General features: G+C 39.3%; 1 protein-coding gene across 4 annotated transcripts in view; it reads left to right on the forward strand.

Moving 5' to 3' along the window:
• AFF2 (ALF transcription elongation factor 2) overlaps window positions 1-17,245 on the forward strand; it is a 334,526-nt gene that overhangs the window by 183,367 nt on the left and 133,914 nt on the right. The gene's annotated exons all lie outside the window — the stretch shown is intronic.

Genomic DNA, 17,245 nt, shown 5'->3' on the forward strand with positions numbered 1-17,245 from the left:
CAAAATCAAGTCTTAGGGCTCCCTATGGAAGCCCTATGTCAGGGCATTCAGGCCCTCTGTTCCAGAGGAAAGGATGACCCTTGTTTTCAACAGTCATTTGTAATTGGAGAATCTAGATTAAGATCCCAGCCCTGGCAGATACTTTCAGACTTCCATTCAGACTTCCATTCGGACCCCTGAGTCTTCAGAGACAAAATTTCACAATCCTTCAGATTTCCTGAAACACTTAGCCACTTATGTCATCATGTGTAAATGCTTTAAGGACTGTTCCTGATACTACAGACAAAGGTTAATGGCAGACCAGTCTCCTGTTGGTTTTGCTTTTCTAACCAGGATGGCTGTGAGAAGGGTGTTAAAAATATTAATAATTAAAAAATCACTTCAACTAAGGCCAAGCTGTAAAGGTGGTACACGAGATTTGCATTTAATACAGATTGATAATACTAAAGTGAAAGATGAATACACTGGTGGTCAGTACACCTTTTTATGTTCCAAAATGTGGTTCATTTTGTTTAAGCCAACATAATGGCTTGGAAAGTGTGGATAACGTGGAAGACAAGCAATCAACACTGTGTGTGTGTCTAATTCACATTTTATTAGCATGGATTTAAATTAATTTATCGCTTGCTATGAGCAGCCATTGAAAAATGAGTTCATTGAAACGTTGTGATGCAAAGTGCAGACAAGGTGGGAGAACTGACGTTTAAAACCTGTACTCTGAAGCTGTTTGCACTGGCACCAGTGCTTTACATCAGCGTGTGTTGCTGTCATTGCAGGTTATGAGAACTGTCATGCTGGCACAGGGGTGTGTGTAGGTGTGACACAGGGTGTGTGTAGGTGTGACAAGGGGTGTGAACTAGCAGCAATCCTTTTTCTGCCTATAGAGCATTGGTTTACCTCTGGGTAAAGAGGTGATAAGCATGCAGCATTACATGAGAAAAAAAAGGAATTTTATTTAACTACATTTTTCTTGAGGACTTGTAGTGTGTATTCAAACTTTGGGCAATCAATTAGACATAATCCTGCAGAAGTGAGACTCTAGTCTGTACACATAAAACTTTTGTGTGTGTTGCTAACCATCTGGGCAGGCACTTCTGTCTAAAAAATGTCCCTGCTTAGAGGAACAAAAGAATTCCTGTAGGTGCATATTCTCTGTAGCAAGGTATCAAGTAACTACATGGACTTTGGATGTTATGTGGACAGCTATGATATTAGTTTAAAGCTTTCTAGTCTGGAAGAAAAACATATCATAAATATAATTCAGATTGTAATTAGTATAAAAATGAGTGGAGTTAAATGAGCAAAGTCTATAATTTGTGTGGTCTTCTGTTCTTCTGATGACAAGCTCACGTTTAATGACATTGGAGAATATGTAAATTGATCAGCAGGTGAAAATGCCCTTGACTGGACAAATTATGTGTAGTATTACCTTCCTCATGCCAATTGAAAGCACTAACAGATTGAATATGTATCATCCATAGCTGAGGTGAGTTGTTCACAGAGCAAAATTGGACTATAACAGATAGAGCCCATTATTTGCCCCTCAGTAATTGTTTTTCTCTCCTAAAATACAAACCAACATTGAAGAATGGTGCTAAACCTAATTATAATAATTGTAATTTGAAAAATACAGGTACGCTGTCCAGTGTGGTTACAAATGCACTTAGTAGCTGACAGGCACTTTAAATATTTTTCATGTGGAATCTGGGGACTTGCTGGGGAGGACATGATGTGAATTTAAAATGATTATCCAGACGTCATTGAACAAGTGAATAACGAGCCGACTGGCCTAGTAAATCATGTGAACCTGTCAAATGTGGGAACACGTTGGGGAGGAGATGATGTCAAGTAACAGTAACTTAGCAACCTGGCATTTAGCTGTCCAGAGAATGAGTAAGAGTAGCCACTTTTAAATAGCTGAGTAAATAAATGAATCCCTATATGTCTTAGGTGTGCTATAAAAATAGCCTGGCACCGTATGTTTTGTGTCAAGCTGCTTCTTTCTCCAGGATAAGGTGATTTATTATTTCTATTGAAATGAAAAAATGGATTGAAAAGTTAACCCGCTTGTAAATGTGTATCTGTGGCCTTTGTCCCTTGTCTGGCATGCAGCCTTTGGAAGCGTGTAAAGAGCAGGTAATAGCTTGCTTTGAAAAAGGCAGTGTGTTACAACTGCAGGATTTTTTGTTCTTTAGACTTTGCTTGTATACATGAAGATTTGGATGGATAAAACCAATTAATTTCTTAACAATTTCCAAGCCGTTGCATTTTCAGCTTTTTATCAGCATTTTCTCAATGGAGGCAGAAACAGTTTCTTCTCTCACATCAAAATAAATCAAAGGGTAATTCCACTGACCTCTGATCTCATTTCAGTTCATTGAATTCTTCTTCCTCCCACACTCGTATAAATTGGCAGCAGCTCCACTTCCATTGCTGCCGCTGTTATTAAATAAAAAGGAGTTACCCTTGAGTCACTTCAGGTACACATGAAAGCATCAACTAGTCCTTTGCTCTGATGACTTTCTAGATGTAGTCTACTCCAGAAAATGGATTTGCTGAGTAGTTCTTTGACAACAGTCCATTCCTGCTTTGGTAGGTGATCAGCTCAGTTCTCTTCTCAGTACCACCACGATCATTCAGCAATAATTCCAGGAAAGTTAATAGAAGCGATTTCCCAGCATTCTGTACATGCAGACATGGTGAGATCAATGGTTGGAGTATTGATGACAGCCTGATGTAGGCTTGAAGTGCAAAAGGCTCTTTGGGAGTTGAAGAATGCAGCCTTAGGTCTTCCCAGTGTAGAGCAGACCCTTAACACAGAGGCTTACCTTGGCCGCTGTGAGTTACACCTGGATGCAGCAGAAAAGGATGATTCAAGGTTTTAGCCATTCAGCTTTCAGTGACAACATTGTGGTGCCACCCATGAGCAAGGCACCTCAGGAACATTATCCCAAAGTGGTCTATATTAACTTGAAGGTACATAAGGTAGAAAACTCAGAGCTAACTTTAGGCTGGGTGAGTAGGAGATTGGCATGAGTCAAAGCTCAAGTACTTAACTTATGTGGTTGGTTTTGTGGGCCACTGTTGCACTGCTGGCATGACACAGGTTAGGTATGAGAGGAATTCACTTGTGATCTAGATTATATACTATAAATCTGCTTTGTGCTGCCAGATCAACGCAAAGCAGACTTCATGCTGTTGGGGAGGTGCTGGGGAGAAAAGGCTGACTGTCTGATCTGACAGATGTGTGTGGGTGTACAGTGTTTCCTGTATTCAAAAGGTGGGGGTTTGCACCTGCCTGTTACAGGGATAAATGCCTCTTCAAGATGTAAGGCAGCAAAAGATTAGACCTTTGTCAGGACAGACAAGCAAGGTCTGATTCCAGCCTGCAAGTACATTTATAGAATAAAGCTTTTATTTTCATAGCAGTATTAAAGAAATTATTTAGCAAAGAACTTGAAAATGTAAAATCTGATCATTATGTGGGTCTATTGCAGCCTGTCTACACTGTAACAATAAAAAAAGATTACAAAAGGTATTCAGGAAAAGAAAGAGAGATTGCAGTGCACCTATTTTGAAACCACTATTCAATTCTGTTTTCTTATCTCCTTAACCACATTATTTTAGCATATATGTTTGTACTGCCAAATTGAATTATTGCTGATTTCAGTAGTATTATATAATTCTGCTATCATTGCCAGATTTACCATTGCTACTAAAATTACTGTAAAGTGAGCTGACATCTCAAGGGTTTGAACACATATTACTGCTTCTGAGAATGAAAGCACTCTCATGAGAAATTAATGACTGAATGAAAAAATGTTAGTTCTTATCTGTTTTCCAAGCTCTTCAGCATCTCTTTTGCACCAAAACCAGGCACTTTAAGTTTCTCTTCTTCATTGACAGTCACCTCAGAAATGATCCACTATGTACTGCAGTGTGTTACATACTAGCATCCTCACTCTTGATTCAGTACTGTGTTATGATAAAAATCATGCTATATTATGACGATATAGAAAACAATTTTTTCAAAGCCACTTGAAAGAAGAAAGTAGTTCAAGCAAAGTCATTGTCTTGGAGGAAAAGATAGGTTTTGCAGCTTCTGCGGAAGATCAGGTGCAGCACTTGAAAGCTTTGGTCACTTCACATGCTGCTTTTTCAAATACCTCTAAGTTTCATAGTTCCAGAAATAACTGGAAGTGAAAGTGGAAAAGGTGGGAAAATGCATTGATGATGTCTTGTAGTTGAGTATCACAAAAGCCTAAGACTCCTACTCCTGATTTGCAGACCCATGGGACCTGACTTCCTGTCCCTTTTCATCATTGTAAACAAAGACTAACTCCCTTATCTCTGAGTGAAAGTGCGAGAGAAAACAGACCCAAGGAATCTGGGATGTCAGATCAACTTTGACCTTTTGTATGCTCCCGTGAACAAAAAAGGCCCCAAGTGCTGAACTCGATGGAATATTTTAAACACTTCTACGCTGTTTTCATGTCTGGCCTTAGCTGTACCAGGTATCCTCCCTTAAGGATCTCATAGGCTGAACAAACTTATGTTGTATAAAAACATGATGAGGCACTTCAAAGCTTGTTGTGTGCCTGTCCTGGAGTACTGCTGCTCACTCCAAAATGACTGGTAAGAACAACCACTGACACAGTATGCTGGGCAGTCAAGCAGAAAAGCCAGCTGAAGCTCCTGTAATCCACTTACATCTTACTGCCAAAGTATTAAGCCAAAATATCTAGTCCTATTTTGAAATATAGGTAGCAGAATATTCCTCTGGTCTCAGATTAATAATTTCTGTTATTTCATTGTGTCCTGTCAAAATGAAACATGGTTAAGTATGGGCATTGAGTGTTTAAACTGCTAGCAATGTTACCTTTCATTTAAATAGATTACTAATGTGTACTCTACATAACAAATTGCTTTAGGCACAGACTGAAAACTCTGAAAACATTAAAATCGAGTTAGGCTTTCTGAAATGAATGCATGCTTTGGAAACAATTCTGGTTTGAAATTATGAAGACTGTAGCGTCTTCTGTGGCTCTTTATCTTGGGAAAGGGAAGGGCTCTGTTTTTGCAGCCCTGAGGGCATGTCTTGTGAGTTTTAAGTTCTGGTAGGAAGCCTCCTCATAAGTCAGCACTGCTGAAGAAGCTGGTGGGACTGTGAAGGATAATTTGGTCATATGTTTAGTCAGTGGAGTCCTTTCTGAAGGTGTCTTCCTTCTTACCTGTTGAGATTGTTTCAGCTGTCAAAGTTCAGAATACACCACTTCACACCTGCCAGCAAAAGACTGATACGGTCCATTTTGCCATCTCTTTGAATAAATGTTTGAATACATAAACCATCCTACCTTTAATCTTCCTGTGTAACCTTGAGATGCCCCTTCAGTCCACAGCGTCCCCTGCTATGAAATGGGGAAATTGAACCTCACCCATACTGCCATCATGGCAGGAAGATAAATTAGTTGCTGGCAAAATGCATTGAGGTCCTTAGCTGGAATTACTGGTGTTAGAATTATGCAAAAGCAAGGTTCAATCAGATATTTAAAATTATACTACATACTGTGGCTTATCCATTTCTATGGAGGATTTCTAACATTTCTTTAAAGAAAGTGTGTCATTGAATTTAATGTGCTGAGAAACCTTATGAACTTCCCATCTATTTTAGCTATATATTTCAAAATGTGCTTATGATTGTGTTTTTTATTGAATACATAAGTTCCTTTCAATTTCTTAATATAGAACATGAGTTTTAATACACATTTGAGGAGAATGCACATTGTGTATTGGAGGAGCTTTTGAGCATTTTCAAATTGTCACAGTAAAATTGTCACATTTGTTTAATTAGCCTGTAGATCCTGCAATGTTAATTTATGTCAGCTGTGTAACAATTTGTTTGGGTAGCTAGAAAATCTAACCAAAATGATATTTTTTTGCCAAGGAATTTCTCACATTTCCTTTTGATTTAAAAGCAGTCTTACAGGCACCTGGCCTTGCAGAAATCAGCTGAAGAACATTTCAGGCTGTAGCATTGAAAAGGAAGATTGTTTTATTAGTTCAAGGTGTTGAGGTGTTTGTTGACCATTGTTCAGAGACAAGAGATAAAAACTGACTACAGACATGAATCTGAAGTTCAGACCTAAGTGCCTGGATTTATGTTTGTTCATTCTACCTGCAGCAAGTGTTTCTGTATTGCCTTCCAGGGCTCCTAGGGCAAGGGCTCTGGTGTGGATGTCACTAGAAACCCTGTTCTAAACAGTTGACAGCTCTTGTAATATTTCCTGTATTCCAAATTTCTGTGCAATGCCTAAACTAGTAGGGAGGTGGAAATAACACCTACTACCACTTTGCATGGTGAAACAGGAAGAACATGGACTTAGGAGATTTGCATGGGTTGCTAATCAGAAAAAAACCCCACAAAATAAAACAAACCAAAACCAACAAATGGGCATGGTAGTGTTTATGGCATTTGCTGCTGATTGAGTGGTAGATTTAAGGCATGGACCAAATTTCATCTCTGGAGCCAAGCTGGAAAATGGGGGGTACTGGCCTCTTGTTAGGAATGCTTTGAGATCTTCTGATAAGATTTATTGCATGTGCACTGAGTGTTAAAGGCCCCTTTGGGCTTTGTAGTCCATTAATTTCTTTGCCATGAGTACATCCTGCTAAAGAATACATTGTTTGTATACCCCAAGGTACAGTAACCTTTAAAATATTCTTCTGAGCCTCAGAAAAAAAAACAAACCACAAACTTGGTGTTCGGTTTGTAGAAGAACATTCACAGTAGTGATTTTACTTTTTTTTTTTTTTTTTTTTTTATCAAGTCAATTAATCCCTTCCCACTTATTCCAGTATTTTATAATTTCTAACCTCTTGAGTCCCTAATCTTTTCAATAAGACGTCTGAGCTGCCAGTTTATCTGAAAAGGGAGTGCTGTACCAATCAAATGAAAACTGGTGCTCAGATTTTTTTTTGACAGTCCCTTGTCATTCCTAAGTTCAGACAAAAACAAAGAACACAGCTTCAAGAGTGAGGTGTTCACTGGAGGCTTCTTTCCATGAAAATAGTACTCCTTTTTTTCTAGGCAATTGAGTCATTGTTGCTTTTAAAATAAATTGTCATGATCTCCTCATTACCATTTTTCTTAATACGGTGAGTGTAAACTACAAGAAAGCTATCACGTTTTAAAGGATACAGGAACCCTAAGGAATGTTACACTAACTGCTTGTGCTCTTTAAAAAGGCTTAGACTGGGAATTTGACTAAATGTATTATCCTGTCTTCTTTTGCAGCAATATTGTCATTTTATAGTGTCTTTCACTTACAACACAAGTTACCCTTCAAAAAGAATGCTGCATTACTGTATCTAGCCTGTGTATCTCTCCAGCAAAGTGAGATCAACAACTCCTTTTGGTAATTGCTTGAACATGATGCTACATCTACATTGCACTTTGTACGGGGGAAAGAAAAAAAAAAAAAGTATTCTTTGGCAGGTTTATTCCAGTTTGTCTTCCTATGGTAACTGGTAATTGTCAGTGTTTGACACCAGCTGGAGTTGCAAATAGCACTAACTGCTCAGAGCTAGCTAGCAACCATGGATCTACTGGGTGGTCTTTTCTTGGACTTGCTCCAAGTGTGTTCCAGATTGCTCATACGACCCCTGATAAACTATTACTAATGAACAGTTTGCTATTCCTTTTTAGCCATCTAGAAGCAGCAAAGGCAATACGTGTCATTGTCTCTTCATGTAGATAACAAATTTTTAAATGCTGGAGCACCAAAGTTACTGCATTTTAGTGCTTTGGCTTTTGTGTCCTATTCACTGGTTTTCCTGTGGGAAAAAAAGTAGTGTCGTGTTTGGAGACAGGAAGGTTATGGACTTTGCCCTCTTTCAGCTCTGTTTTTAGGAGTTAGTTTCTTGTCAGAATATTTTAAAAAATGCAGGCATGGGAGGAGGTTCTATTAATCTGTTGTGTAGTCTGAGCATGCTGATTTCAGACATTTAGGACTGCTCTGTGTGGGACTGAGAATCCTCAGCTGCCATGCATCTCAGTGGCAGTTCGGAGTATGTAATGTTTCCAACCTCAGATTTACCAGCTTTGTAAGAAAGAACGAGCTAGGAACCAAATGCCTGCATGTGACAGTGGGAATCTGTCTACCAGAAATATTCTGAAGCCTCCATACCTTAAGGGAGATCAAAAAAAGACCTCCGCATATTTTGGCTTCAGTTTTCTTTACTCTTTAAGCTAGCTTATTTGGGTAAGACTGACATGCCAAAGAAGTATATGTTGTATCAAAACATCTTCTATAACATACATCCATTTTTTCTACACCTGCTAGTTTAGCAGGAGTGGATCAAAGGAGAGTGTTGGCATGATTTACAGGACACACAGATGCAGGAACAGACCTGCTTCAAGGCACAAGTGAGGAAAAGAAAATCCAGATTTAAGTGTTTGTTCTTTTCCAAAGGCTAAAATAATAGATGCCAGGTTGCATGATAGGGTTTCAGGTGGCTGCTTAGCTCTTTCTGTAAGAGAAGAGGATTAAAGGGTTGAGTGTGAGAGGCACGATGTACTCTCCCTTTTTGTTACAAGCCAGACAGAACCCATAGTATATTTTTTGGCAAACATGCTAAGTTTTTAAACTTATAAAAAACCAGGCTCCCAAATTAAAGGATCCAATGATCAGGCTTCAGTTTAAAGTTTTCTGTCCATCCAGGGCTCACTGAATGCTGATCAGGCTGGTTATATTGTCCACCCAGGATTTTCCAGCCAGTATTCACTGTTCCCAGTTTCCAGCCAATACTCAGAAGTTCCACCAGTGCCCTAGGCATTGTGTAAGACAAAAAATGAGACAGTCCTTGCCCTCAAAGCATTTACAGTCTCTGATATAGCACTGAGAAGATAATCATACTCAGCAGGGATGAGCGCACTCTTCATACACTAAGGGAGAAGCAAGTTTTCGAGTGGGATGTGTGTAGGGAGGGCATCACACAGATGAAGCAAAGAAAGTGGAGAAAAAGGAAAACTTCTGTAAGGGCAGGTTTGAGCTTTTCTAGGTTCTCACTGTGTCTTCACTTCAGCCTCAGATTACTGTTTTAATGGCATTACAGTTGAGGTGCTGATGAGACCATGTAAGAGGAAACACTCAACATTGAAAAGAAATGCTACCTTGGCACAGCCACTCAGGAAAACCCATGCAGCATTACTGCTTGTGTGGTAAGCAGAATAAAAGAGATCTGGCAGAGTCCTGGTTTTGAAGGCAAAAAAACCCAGCTTTTGTGAAACATTTCAATGTGTATTGTACAGCAGTGTGTGGTGGCTTCATTTCTTTGTATTTGACAAGAAACAACTTGGAGGCCAATTTTAATAAAAACAAATAATGGCTTACACCAAAGAATTCAGCTTTAAACTCCAACAAGTTGCCTAACCTGGTTTCTTATTTTCCCCTATGTGCTATTTCAGATAATTGATGCTCCTGTATTAAGACTGAAGTGGGTATCTTCTGGTACAAGTTGCTGCTTTCAAATTCCTGATGTTTTTAGACTCAGTTTCATAATTTTGTCAGGATATGGATTATATGCTGGTTACATGGGCATAAAATTTAGTGCACAGTGTAAAGCTTGCACAGTTTCTGTGCTAAGCTTACAGAATGAGAAGTTTGGTAGTTCAGTAATTTAATTTTGCCTGCTATTGAATTTGGAGATTTTCTTTTTCCATGACATTGGCATAAGTGGCTCCAGAAATTAAATGTGTTTTGTAATAAATTACATGGATAAGGTCTTGTCATGTGACTGCATAATTCCCTCTTGTATTTTCTATGAAAAAAAAAAGATGAATTGATTACATCTGGCAACGTAAAGGAGATGGTGTAATGTATTGCATAAATGTGCACAGTGGAGTGCCTCAGGGTTGGTGCAGTCTTGTTTTGTAACTGTAAATTATAGTTCTGCTCTCCTCTTGGTGTGAACCCTAAGTTTCAGAGAAGAAAACAGGCAACTCAAGACATGCTTTTTTGCTTGTGAAGCTCAGGATGGATGGAACAAATTACCAGATTTCCTTAAACAAGTGCCAGCAGTGAATAGTTTCAAAACACAGTTGCTTATTTACTTGGATAAATGTTGCCAATGTTTTTAAAATTGCAGAGATGAAATTATATGTTTGTATTAGTAACTTTTGAAAAAATTAGCTTTTTATTACTTATTGTGCCTTTGTTTATATTATACTGTTTTACTGCCAGGATGTTATGTTGTATTTAACAGTTCAATGCATACTTCCTATGTCTTGAGGCTCTCATGAAAATTAGATGTGCCATCCCTGGAGATGGTTACCAACAAGTATTGATTTGAATAAATAAAATGGGGTATGGCTGTGCATCTCAGTGAGGATGAGGAGCTGCCAAGAACAGAAGGCATTGCGTTGGCCATACTGTTCCCAGCAAGACTCTGTATATTGGGCAACAAAGTCATTAGTTTAGTTACAAAGAGTGAGAAATGAAGGATGCCTGGCTTTCTGGATGTAGGTTTAGTACACCTGACAAATTCCTCAATATCTGTGAGTGTATCGTTAACTTTTAGGCCTCTGAAACTGATGTTAGATGGCGTTAACTGAATGTCCAGTTCTGGATGCAGTATTAAATGGATAGGATCTCAGCACAGCAGAGAATCATCAATTATGGAGGATCAGGATTTTACCCCCATGATTGCTTTGGTGCTCCTGAAGGGCTCTGTGAAAGACACAGCACTGACCACTATCTGCCAGCATCCCATATGAGCAGGTCCTGCAGTCTGACCATTTCTGGCATTTCCCTGTTCCTGACCCATGAGTAGGTCTGTCCAGAAAAACAGTTCTATGGAAATAGGAATATCTCATACAGCCCAGCATCTCACATGTGCTTGGCAAAACTTCCAAGCTTTGATCATGCTCTCCTTGCATGCAACCATTATGGCCTAACCTTAACAAACCAAACATGCTCTTCACATATAGAAGATGCCTCCTTCCTCTCTCATATGGGAAGGGGAATTACTTCAGTGCCATTACTGCTGATCAGTACATGCCTGTCTTTGGGCTCTCTGAAGACTCATGGCTTGTCAGAAAGACAACACTGGCTCCTGCTCATCTCTCAGACTTTCACTAAAAACTTAGGGAATGGTCTAAGACAAAGACAGTGTGGGTCAGAGAGGCAATCATCACTCAGGATGCATCTGCCTTTGATTTCATGATTTCTTAGGCCTTCCTTTTCCATAGAACTCTTAATTCTGTCTCATCATATAAAACTTGTCGAGAGAGCTCTCCCATGTCCTTCCTGTAAGCTCCTGTTTTAATATTTTTACACTGTGTGATTCTACTTTGCTGATTATGTTCTGTGAAACATAATGAAACATTATGTCCTTCCCACACTTTTGTACAGGTAGCCTAAGCCTGACAAGAGTAGAGATCCAGCAGCTAGAGACCTCTTGTTTTATTGCAGTTCACTGTATGATGCTTCTATAGTAGAAACATAAGGGGGTTGTGCTGCATGTTGCCGAACATACCAAGAACCTGTGAGAAGGTGCTCAAGGGCACAAAACGTGCATGGGATCGAATTGAAGGACTGGCCTGGGCAGTGTGAGCCACACTCAGGACAGTTTTTTGTCTGTATAATCTTCCTGAGGTGGACCCTGAGGAAAATTACCCCAATCCACCTTGTAGAGAAGTATCCAACTTGTTTCACAAAGGAGCTTTGGGAATGAACTGTATGCACAGTGGGGACCATCTGGGGCCCAGGACTCAGCAGGGAACTAAACTATTTGACAGTGTAGACACACTATTGGATAGGCTGTGGTTACTTTTAGGATTGTGTCGGAGATGTTAAATTGGAAATCCAGTGGTGGGTTCACGTGTTGTAGCTTCATTATTCTCCCCCTAAAACAACCTTTTGAGCTGACACACCTCTGACTGTAATAGAGCATTGTTTTTCTTCACATACACAAGATTGTTTAGAACAGTAAGTACATCAGTCATGATTTGCTATTTTTTTATTGTCTTCTAAATGCTCTAAGCAAAGAATATGAGTATTATTAGTTATAAAAGTTCCAGAATGAGAAAAAATATATTGAAAAGTGTAAGGTATACAGGAGTCAGAGAGTATTGAGAAGCTCAACAGAAAAAGAAAATGTCCATATTGCTATCACTTTTTGTGGATTTCCAAATGTTAACAATGTAGGAAAGGAAAACATATATTGTAAAATTTATAGGCAGCTCCTATTGGCTTCTAAAGCAATTTCTGTATTCATTTTCACTGAGTATAATTTTTGTCTATCCTTCCCCTTCTTGTTAATAAGGAAAGGAATATTAATTTACCATGGGAGGATGTGGAATACATCCCACTCCCCATTTGGGCAAAGAGAACTTATTTTTTGTCTTTGCTAAAACCCACAAGGTTCACAAGGTGAACGCTGTGTTTTTAGATTATGGTCAGGGAGATGGTTTCTTTTTGTAGAATGAACTCTAGCTTTTCAATAGTAAACTCATGCATGTACACTCTGTATTTCCAAGTGGCTTTCTGGTAGTTTTTGGTACAGCAGCAAGATAAATTATAGTATGACAAAGGCATCATTGCAGATGCAGCCACAGTGTTCCTCCAAAAATATGTATTGGGCACTAGCCACTGGTAATAAATTTGCTAAAACATTCATGTGAGTAGAAGATTTCCTGCCTTAACATTCATACCAGGAAATCTGACAGGAAAACTGACTTTTTTTGGAAGCCATCAGGCCATCACTGAAATCTTCTTTTTCCCCTTAGAGGAAAAAAAGCTGCAGTAACCCTTTGATTCTGAGAACTTTTTTTAAGTGGTGAAACATGATCATGAAATGCATATCCATTAATTTATCTGTCATGTATATTGTCAGTACTGACAATATATTGAAATCTCTCTCTCAGGAAGCCTTGGTCACAGTATAAAACAGGCCAGATTACTGGTCAGGATATTCCCAACTGCTCGTGCAAATTTTCCATTCCTTCATAAGGAATATGAATAAAAAACAACCTGTAGGTTTATTGCCTTTGTGTTCCTTTAGGCTTTATAGTCATTTGCTTGTACATGCATAAGTATATATCTATATATTCATTCTCTCCTTAGCCTTTTCCTCAAAGATGAAACGGGTAAAGATGTTTTCTAATTCAGTGTGCATCACACACAAAATGTGGCTGCCCCTCATGCATTACTGACTTCCTAGATGAGAGAGTTTGATCAGGTTTGTATAAATGCAGAAACTAGAAAGATACTGTGAAGCAAGACATCCTTTTTATTAAGGTTGCCTTGATAAATAGTTAATAAAACATTAATAAATCATTAATAGAGGCTTTAATAAATGGTAAATCACTTGGTTATCTTTATTCTGTCAAGGCAGTAGGTTGCTTAGCATCACCAGCTGTAACATTAAGTTTGTAATAACCTTAGAACATCTATTCATCATATATTATTTTTTTTCTGAATGTAACTTTAACATACCATGTAACCAAAAATTGGAGAAATTTTACAGTAGCAGATTTAGCTAAGAGTTAAAATGACTGAGAGGGGCAGTTGACAGAGAAAATACCACAGATAATGTCTCTTTAGCAGCAGTGACCTCAGATTGCATTTGTTGCTGGCAGTGTGCACAGAGCTGCTCCTCCTCCTGCACCTCTGGCTGCCCTCTAATGATGTGGGCAAAGAGTAGGTCCCAAAAGTGCCTTTGTGGACTCTAATGTCACAGAAGAAAAAGACCAGGATTATTGCTTTCATCTTCTGTCTTTTTGTGGATCAGCTGTCCCCAAGAGAGGCAGTAAGGGCAGCAGTTGGCCAACTGAGATCTAACTAACTACAGAACATGAAAAAGACATGGGAAGGTCTTAGAAATCTCATCATCTACTGTGCGTCCCCATCTCAATGCAGGAATCAATTCTGCTTAAGCCATTCCTGACTGCTGTGTGCTTACTCAGTTTTAAGTGTGTTCCTCCAAAGATGGAGTCTGTGTAGATCTCTGAGCAATCTGTTTCAGTGCTGCACAGTCTTTACCATTAGAGGGCTTATGTCTAACTGGAATCTTTCTGGCTGCAATTTAAGTTCAGATCCACTATAAAACTGGAGAACAGATTATTCTGTCCTTTAGCAACAACTCTTTCTGTAATTGAAGACTGTTCTCATGTCTCCCCTCAGTTCTCCCGAGGGAAGCAGCATGAGCCCTGTATCTTGGGAGACTTCAAATTAGATCAGGCTAAGCAGTTTAGAACACACAGTAGCAAGGGAAGCTGCCTCCATAGAGAGACAGAGTAAACAGGCTAGCTACTCTTTTCCAGAATGACCTCTCAGAACCTGGCTCAATTCTTTTATCTGTGCTTAAAAACATTGCACACTTTATTTTGAACAAGACGGAAATGATGGAAAACTGAAATACAGAGAAAGGAAGTAAGTCTTGAAGGCAGCTATTAATTTTAGGGGCTGATTTTGTAAAGCTATTTACCATCTGCCCCACATCCCCTGTACTCAGTTCTCTCAAGCTGACCTTTTCCGTAGAAACTTGCGAGCTTAAATCCTTCCCCAGTCCTCTCCTTCCATTTAAATAGTGATTTGGCCTTGTACCTCTGCAGACCTTAAAAATTTGCTTGAACTGTTTGTGTTTTCGGTGATTCATTAGATTGCATCTGCATGTGTCCTTCTTAGTTACTTACCTGAGGGCTTGTACAGCTGAAAAAAACAGACTTAGCTGAAGAGAGGAGCATGCCTAGCTCTAATAAATAAAGCACATGGAGTCAATTAAAACAATGTTTAAATAATTTTCAGAAAGGGGGATGCTTGATCTTACTACGTCAGAAGACCACAGTGACTTTTAAGCCAACAAACTGTGCAGGTTTACTTTCTTATTTAATCTCCAGGCCTATAAAAATGCCAGCTTCCATAGCAGTCATGCACCCACTCCAACAGTTAACATGATTTTGGAATTATTTTAAGTCCGAACCATGTGAAAATAAATCCTAACTCAATTTTGCGGGATTACTTTGTTTCCATTAAGTTCCTCTTTAAAGCATTTCATATGCTTGGTTTTATTATTGTTACTTCCAGGAATTTCTAAATACTTCCAAATTTGGATTGATTAAAGTTTTTAAACTTTTTCTGGAAAAAAAAGATGAGTGCAATTACTTGCCTACTTTCCCAGGTATTTGCAAACCAAGATGTTTATATATACACCTTAATGGATGCATACACAACACACGCTGTCAGGGTAGTTCTTTATAGTCGTAACATATTAGAAGGCAGACTTACCAGATTTCACGAATTAGACAAAATAAAGCTTAGTGAGTACTTAAAGATGAGGGACCTCCAAAAGAAATTGGGGCATAGCAACGTATGGTGAAGTCATGTGGATGATTAAACAAATGACATCCTCTCTTCTGATTCTCCAAAGCACAGTGCATGTGCTTAAGGAACAGAGCAGGAGAGAGTTAAGCAGAGGGTCACATCTCTCTGCAGGATGTGGGGTTGGGGTTTTGACCCTTCACTGTAAACAGTACTGTGCCATTTTTGCATGTCATTCTGTAGCTCAGTAGTGCTCTGCATGAGTATAATACACAGTTGTGTGGTGGTCAGTGTGGGGCTGCTGCCCTTACATTTGGAAGTGACATTTTTCAGATGAGCAAACTCAAAACTTTTATGATCACTCAGGGTTCTTTGGTCAACAGTGCTGTGGCACTTATCTGTAGTTAGAGGTAGGTATGTTTCTTTAAGTAACTATATACTTCCTCGCCACTTCTACACCAAGTGAAGGCTTTAAATACTTGTGTATGTGCTGAGCTTTAAATACTGGTCTTGTTTGGCATGTGTGATCCTATCTAGAATTTTCTATCCAATATTTTTTATTACAGGGATAATTGAAGTGAAATGCCTCTATGTAGGTAGCTTGTACCTTTGTAATAGACTTTGATGCTCACAAGGTCACTCTGTAAACACTTAGATTGGATAGTCCTAACCTCACTGGAGTTGACTTTTGCCTTTGACCTCAGTGGAGTCAGGATTTCTTACCTTGTAATTGAATTTCCTCAAATAACAGCAGACTCATTTTTCCCTTTCCCACTGTTTTATAATCAGGTGTCCCCTAACAGGGAGATGACTAGATTTGCTTACACTTCAGCCTACTGAGTTGGTACACAGTGGACACTAGATGCATTTTGACAGTGAATATTCTGAAATAATTGCATCACCTTCCCATGAATCCTAGGCTCTCTGTCCAGGCTTTTATGTGTGGGCAGGAAGAGACTGAGGTCAACCCTATAATTGCAGTTCTAGAATATGTTTCATTTCTGCCTTCAATCAAGGCTGTCTGTCCCTCTCTTAATTATGTGATACAGTCTCTGTTTCATCGTTTTGCTATGAAGAGATTTGCCACAAAGTGACCTCTATGGCAAAGGATTTGGCAGAGGCATGCAAGTTTTGGATTATATTATCTCACAGAGAAGTCCACTGGATGCTCAAATCTTTTCCTGCTTTCCTCTCTGCAGAGGTCAAACAACCAGTACACTATGCTAGTCTACTTCTCATCATTGCACTGAGCTGCTGCAGCCTCACCCACCAGGAGGGACGAGTTGTTCATGAGCTGCCTCTTGCCTCCTCATTGCCACCATTTGGGCTTTGTGCAATGAAAACAGGTCCTGGGCTAAGGGTGAAAATTTGATGGGCTTCAATAAAATAGCCTCTTAATATTTATTAAATTAAAAACATAGCAAATGGAGCAGCATCTACCATAAAACACACTCTTTAGGAGGGCATTTGCATTGACATACCATACCACGTAGAGTGCCCATAGCCAGTACTATAAGAAGACACTTGTTGAACAGGACAATGTCCCCACCCACTTCTACACCAGACGTTTGTACTGCATTCCAGCCTTTTCTAGATGTGCTTCTGGTTTATTTTGCCACTAAGCTCTCTTGAATAGGCTTGTATTTTGTCACCATGTGATCCTCTATATGGTTACGTCCAGTGCGATACAGGAGGGATCCCCTTCCTGTTTGGGCTTTGCAGGTAAACTCCTTTTCTATGCATATGATGGCTTCACTCATTCAGCTTGACAGGCTGACTATGGAGGTGTAGTCAGCTGCCACCTGATGAAAGCACAGATGGTCAAAATTTTCAAGAGTAAAAGCTGTCCTTGTGCTGCCTGTTGGGTAGTTAAGGTGCTTAGCTGCCACGTAAGGATGGGTGGTGATGCTTCCTTAGGCAATTGC

Source organism: Apus apus, chromosome 12, assembly GCF_020740795.1.
Source record: "Apus apus isolate bApuApu2 chromosome 12, bApuApu2.pri.cur, whole genome shotgun sequence".
NCBI lineage: Eukaryota > Metazoa > Chordata > Aves > Apodiformes > Apodidae > Apus > Apus apus.